The sequence below is a fragment of the Lactuca virosa genome, chromosome 8 (assembly GCF_052849685.1).
Source record: "Lactuca virosa cultivar CGN04683 chromosome 8, Lactuca_virosa_CGN04683_v6, whole genome shotgun sequence".
Lineage (NCBI taxonomy): Eukaryota > Viridiplantae > Streptophyta > Magnoliopsida > Asterales > Asteraceae > Lactuca > Lactuca virosa.
The window spans coordinates 206479633-206485338 of NC_136433.1; positions in this window are offsets into that span (position 1 = coordinate 206479633).

Genomic DNA, 5706 nt, shown 5'->3' on the forward strand with positions numbered 1-5706 from the left:
TCAATACATCAGATAACAAAACCAGGGTTTATATTATTTCTTGAAACGATTACATAGAGGTTCAAGTTTACCATATATTATGCCTCTAATAGGCTACACCACATGTTACTATTCACATTGCTACTTTATAACTTGATCTTCGGATATCAAGTCTTTACTTCTAATTCCTAGCATTGTTATTTGCTTCGTCGAGGATCATGTGGATTGCCCTTGGTCTTGGTGGTGTATCTGGCCTTGCTGCCTCGTTTTTCTTTGGGCAGTCTCTAGAAATATGTCCTTCTTCCCTACATTCGTAACACACCCTCTTGGGAAACGTACACTCATCGGCGTAATGCCCGATCTTTCCCCACTTGAAACAAGTAACCTCCCTTCCAGAGTGTTTATTTTCGCACTTCTCGCACCATTTTTCATTACCTCTTCTTTTTCCAGACTTTAAGAACATGTTGCTCTTGTTGGACCTCGAAAACCCCACAAATTTCCTCTTCTTGCCAACTTCAACCTTGTTGGTGGTCCTGTCGTTGATCATTTCTTCAATAGACTTAGCAACCCAGATAGTTGCCCCAAGAGTAGGTTCTTGGCGTACTGGCATAGTAAGTTCGTCCTTACTTTGTTAAAGTAAACGCTTTCTCTCTTCCATCTGTTAATCCAACATCGTCCGCACCATTGCCTGTACCCCTGCCATCGTGATTGGCTCGGGTTGCGGGTCATCGTTTCCCAATCCACTTTGAGTGCTTGCCATTTCGATCTATACACCAAAGTAGGTGAATTTAGATCTTTATTTTTGATAGACGTTTAAATCTTCGTTATCACTCTGAAACGTTTGCATGTTAGTTCTAATATCGTAGTCATACGTTTAGAATCCTGAAAACATAAGGTTTCCAGATCTGGTCGGCAACAGACCACAGATCCGAAAAAATAATATCATATATGGCAAACATATATCATTTAGCACATAAAAGCATTTTAGGCATCTTTCCTAAAAGATACTAGTGCTCGTGTCTAAAATATGGTAGACACTCATCTCACGATCATCACTTAGCATTCTAAGTTTAAGTCTAGAAATCGTACAAATTCCTAGTTCGCTTAAACTAATGCTCTGATACCAACTGTGACATCCCCAATTTCATGGCCCGAAAAGACTGATTTGTTTTGAAACGACGTAAATTTTTTAAACCAAAATTTTCGTTTTAAACATTAAAAATCACAGGTCATATCACCCAAAAATCTCAAGTATCAGTTTTAGTACAATTTATTTATCAAAAGTTGTTTATCACATAAACCAGGATCCTCCAAAGTATATCTCCAAAGCGAGTGTGTGTATAATCAAGCCGGGGCCTTCCCGCGATCATCGTAAGTACCTGAAACACATAACACATAACACGGTAAGCACGAAGCTTAGTGAGTTCCCAAAATACCACATACAACACATTAGCCACTCGAGGCTATAACTCTGTAAGACCCTCAGGTCAATGTGTCTCAGTGGGACCCTCCAGTCCCACAACTATGATGGACCTTCCGGTCCTAACTCTGTGGACCCTCTGGTCCTAACTCTGTGGACCCTCTGGTCCTAACTCTGTAAACTCTGAATAACACGTAGCATAAATCACACAGACATAATGTAGTAATATCACAATACTCAAATAAACGAATAAAATCCTCTGGTCACAGATACATACCACTCTAGGTAAAGTATAGTGAGAAGACTCACCTCGAAGCGAGCAAGCTAATACACCTCGTATACAAATCACTGATCTAGTCTCCGCCTAATACATGTGATAACTATCTCTAATTAGACCATAAATCTAATAAACTCATACTAACCCCTCTTTAACTCTTGGTAAGGGCAAAAGACCCTTCTTCCCCTCCATGGTCTCAATTACTCATATTTGGTCAAAACTCCGAAAATCAACAAAAGTCAAACTTGAGTCAACAGTCCATGTTGACTCAACTTGTCGAGTGCATCGGGAAGACTCGTCGAGTCCCCTCTTTCCCTCAGAGACCTTATGAAAACCAACTCTACTCGTCGAGTAGACCCGTCAACTCGTCGAGTTATGGCGTGCTCAGACTTATCGGGATAAACCCTAAGCGACTCGTCGAGTCGGTTCATAGACTCGATGAGTTCATCCAGTCTATACTCCCATTCAAACGTTTTAGGGCAGATCTATCACTCCAAACTCTAGATCTAGACTCCCTAGGCTCGAATGTTACGTAAAGCTTCGATCTTTACGTTCATGCATGGCATATTTGCTCCAATATGCTATTACAAGCTCCAAAGAAGGTTGAATGCACATGAGCTTGCCTCTAGCTCAATAAAGCTTGGATCTTTGGGCTCTCAAGGCCTCCTATAGTCCAGATCTGAGGTCCTAACCTCAAACCATGCTCAAATAACTCAAGGACACAATATGATTGGAAGAAAACCCTAAAAACTCCCAAAAATGAGATCTAACGAAATATGTGGCCAAGATGAGAACTTTTTACCTCTGTACAGATGCTAATGCTAGAAGAACACTAGATCCACCGCTTCTTCTTGATGAGATCCACAAAGCTCCTCAAATCCTCCTCCAAAAATGCACAAGAATGCTCAATTTGGTCTCTCTCTCTCTCTACACAACGAATGGGCAGGTTAAGGGTCTCTCTCTGTAAAGTGTGGCCGCATAAGGAGGCTATAAGTGCCTTTAAATAGGTCCCAAACCCGGGGATCTAGGCTTTTCACTCACAGCGCCTACTCGACGAGTCTACTCTCGGACTCGTCGAGTAGATCATTAAACCCACGTGGCCACCCCGCTTCTACTCGGCGAGTTATAGCACCAACTCGTCGAGTAGATCAATGAACCTGAAAATAAATAATTAAAATAACATACCTGGGAATCCAGATGTTACATGTTTATGCTTGATTTTAAAAATCAGAGTATCTTTTAAACAAATACGTTACGAAATTTGTTCCTAGAAAAAACATGATAAATATGTTATCAAATCATTTCCGAGGAAATGTATTTTATTCATTTTAAAACTTTGGGATGTCATCATTAATATAGAAACATAAGCATAAACAGAACTTACATTCATTTACACTAGTGATTTTACATCTCCTTTAATCTCTCAGTGTAACGTAGCTTCGTATCGACACCTGTGATACAAATAACTTGAGTGGGTCAGGTTAGGAAACCTGGTGAGTACATAGGGTTTTCAACCCACAATAATAAAGTTATTGTGTTTTATCATCAAACAATTAACCCAAATACCCATCGCCATTCTCTTCTTTATTTCTTAAGGATTTACCCTAAGAATCATCTATCACTCATTCCTAAGGATTCGTCCTAAGGAATTGGCACGAAGTACATCGTCGCCAGGGTATATACAACAGGCACTAAATTCATAGTTGCCAGGGTTCATCCAACATGTGCTAAGTCCATAGCTCTCATTTATCGATAGTATTATTCACGGGAATCCACCTACAATACATGTCAATGGGTTTTTAGAGTACATCTGATGAACATATTGTTCACAACACCTACATGTTGCGAGCCTGCTAGTGTTCCATGGACCGTCTAGAATAGTCCATGGTTGTCATCCATACTCTGCTGAATGACGGGACCAACGTTTGGGTAAAGGCTTTTCTCACTTTTCACCTCTCACCCTCATCTCATGATCTATATCACCGATCATCTCATTTATCCAAATCAACTTTCATAACACACCAAAGTTTGGGGTTGCGAGGCTTTTGTGAGAAACGAAACTCACGTCAAGCTCGAACCTCGGAGTGAGCGATGTATTTTCATCGGCTACCCACAGATTTCATTTGGATATCTCTTCTACAGACCAAGTGACAATGTTTCCTTTGTTGTGAGGAGAGGAGTTTTTCGTGAGAGAGAACTCATAGGCCAAGGAAACAGTGGGAGGCAAATTGACCTTGAAGAGCTGAAAGAGTCAAGCGGTGAAGGAGCCTTAAACACTAGCAATCAACCCGAGGAGGAAACTCCAGTTTATCCAATTGACGAGTCCTTACCTCTGAGGAGTTCCAGTAGAGTTAGAAATACACCTGAGTTTTATGGTTTCCATATTAATACTGATGGTGATACATTTTATCAGTGATAGCACACTGGTAAAATCGGATGAACCTAACAACTACAAGGAAACCATAGCATGCCCCGAGTCTGCAAAATGGAAAGAGGCTATGGACAGTGAGATTCAGTCCATGTATGACAATTAAGTTTGGAACTTGGTTGACAATGTACCAGGTCGTAAGACAGTTAGGTGCAAATGGATCTTCAAGAAGAAGGCTGAAATGGATGGGAAAGTACACACATATAATGTACGACTGGTTGCGAAGGGCTTTACTCAAACTCTGGGAGTTGACTATGATGAGACTTTCTCACCAGTAGCGAAGATTAAATCTATAAGGGTTATGTTGGCCATAGCTGCATTTCATGATTATGAAATATGGCAAATGGATGTCAAAACCGCTTTCCTTAATGGTAAGTTGGCTGAAGATGTTTACATGAGTCAACCAGAGGGTTTTGTCAATGCAAAGTACCCTAATAGAGTGTGTAAGCTTGAGAAATCCATTTATGGATTGAAGCAAGCATCTCGCATATGGAATCTTTGTTTTGATAAGAAAGTCAAAGAGTTTGGATTTTCGAGAAGCGAGGATGAGTCCTGTGTATATGTCAAAGCTAGTGGGAGTATAGTGAGCTTTCTGGTATTATATGTAGATGACATACTTCTCATTGGAAACGACATCCCAACCTTGCAGGAGGTTAAATCCTGGCTTAGGAAGTGTTTCGCTATGAAGGACCTCGGAGAAGCTGGTTATATCCTAGGGATAAGGATATTGAGAGACAGGAGTAAAAGGCTAATAGGACTTAGTCAAATTACCTACTTGGACAAGGTGTTAAAACGCTTCAGCATGGAGGAGTCCAAGAAAGGTGACTTACCTATCCAGAGCAATACCAAACTGAGTAAGACCCAGAGTCCGAGTACAGAGGCTGAGATAGCATAAATGAGTCGAATACCATATGCTTCCGCAGTTGGCTCGATCATGTATGCTATGACTTGTACTCACCCTGATGTGGCCTTTGCTTTGAGCATGGTGAGCAGATATCAAGGGAATCCTGGTAAATCTCATTGGAATGCAGTTAAGAACATTCTTAAGTACCTGCGGAGGACTAAGGACTAGGTCCTTACCCTTGGTGGGAGTGATGACTTGAGAGTGACAGGGTATAGCGACACTAGCTTTCAAACCGACCGAGATAATTTCCGCTCTCAGTCGGGCTGGGTGTTTACCCTGAATGGGGGAGCAGTGACATGGAAAAGTTCCAAGCAGGGTTTGTTACCGCCTCAACCTAACCGCTCTCGGTCGGGCTGGGTGTTTACCCTGCTGCTCTTCGGCCTTCGGTCTAATCAGATCGGAATACAAGGGTTTGTTGGCCTACAACCTCAACCCAACCGCTCCACCCGAGCCTACCAGGGTTTTTTACCGCCTCAACCTAACCGCTCATCTCGAGCCTTTGACTTACAGTCGGCCCGCACAGGGTATGTTGGCCTGCAACACAAAGCAGGACCGCCTCAACCCATCACCACCACATTTCGACAAGTAAACAAAGAAGGATCAAGAAGGCACATAAAACAGGCAAACAACAATCATACGGCTCACTCCCTCCTACTAATCCTCTCACAACACATAGTCCCACTACCAGCTAACCTCCA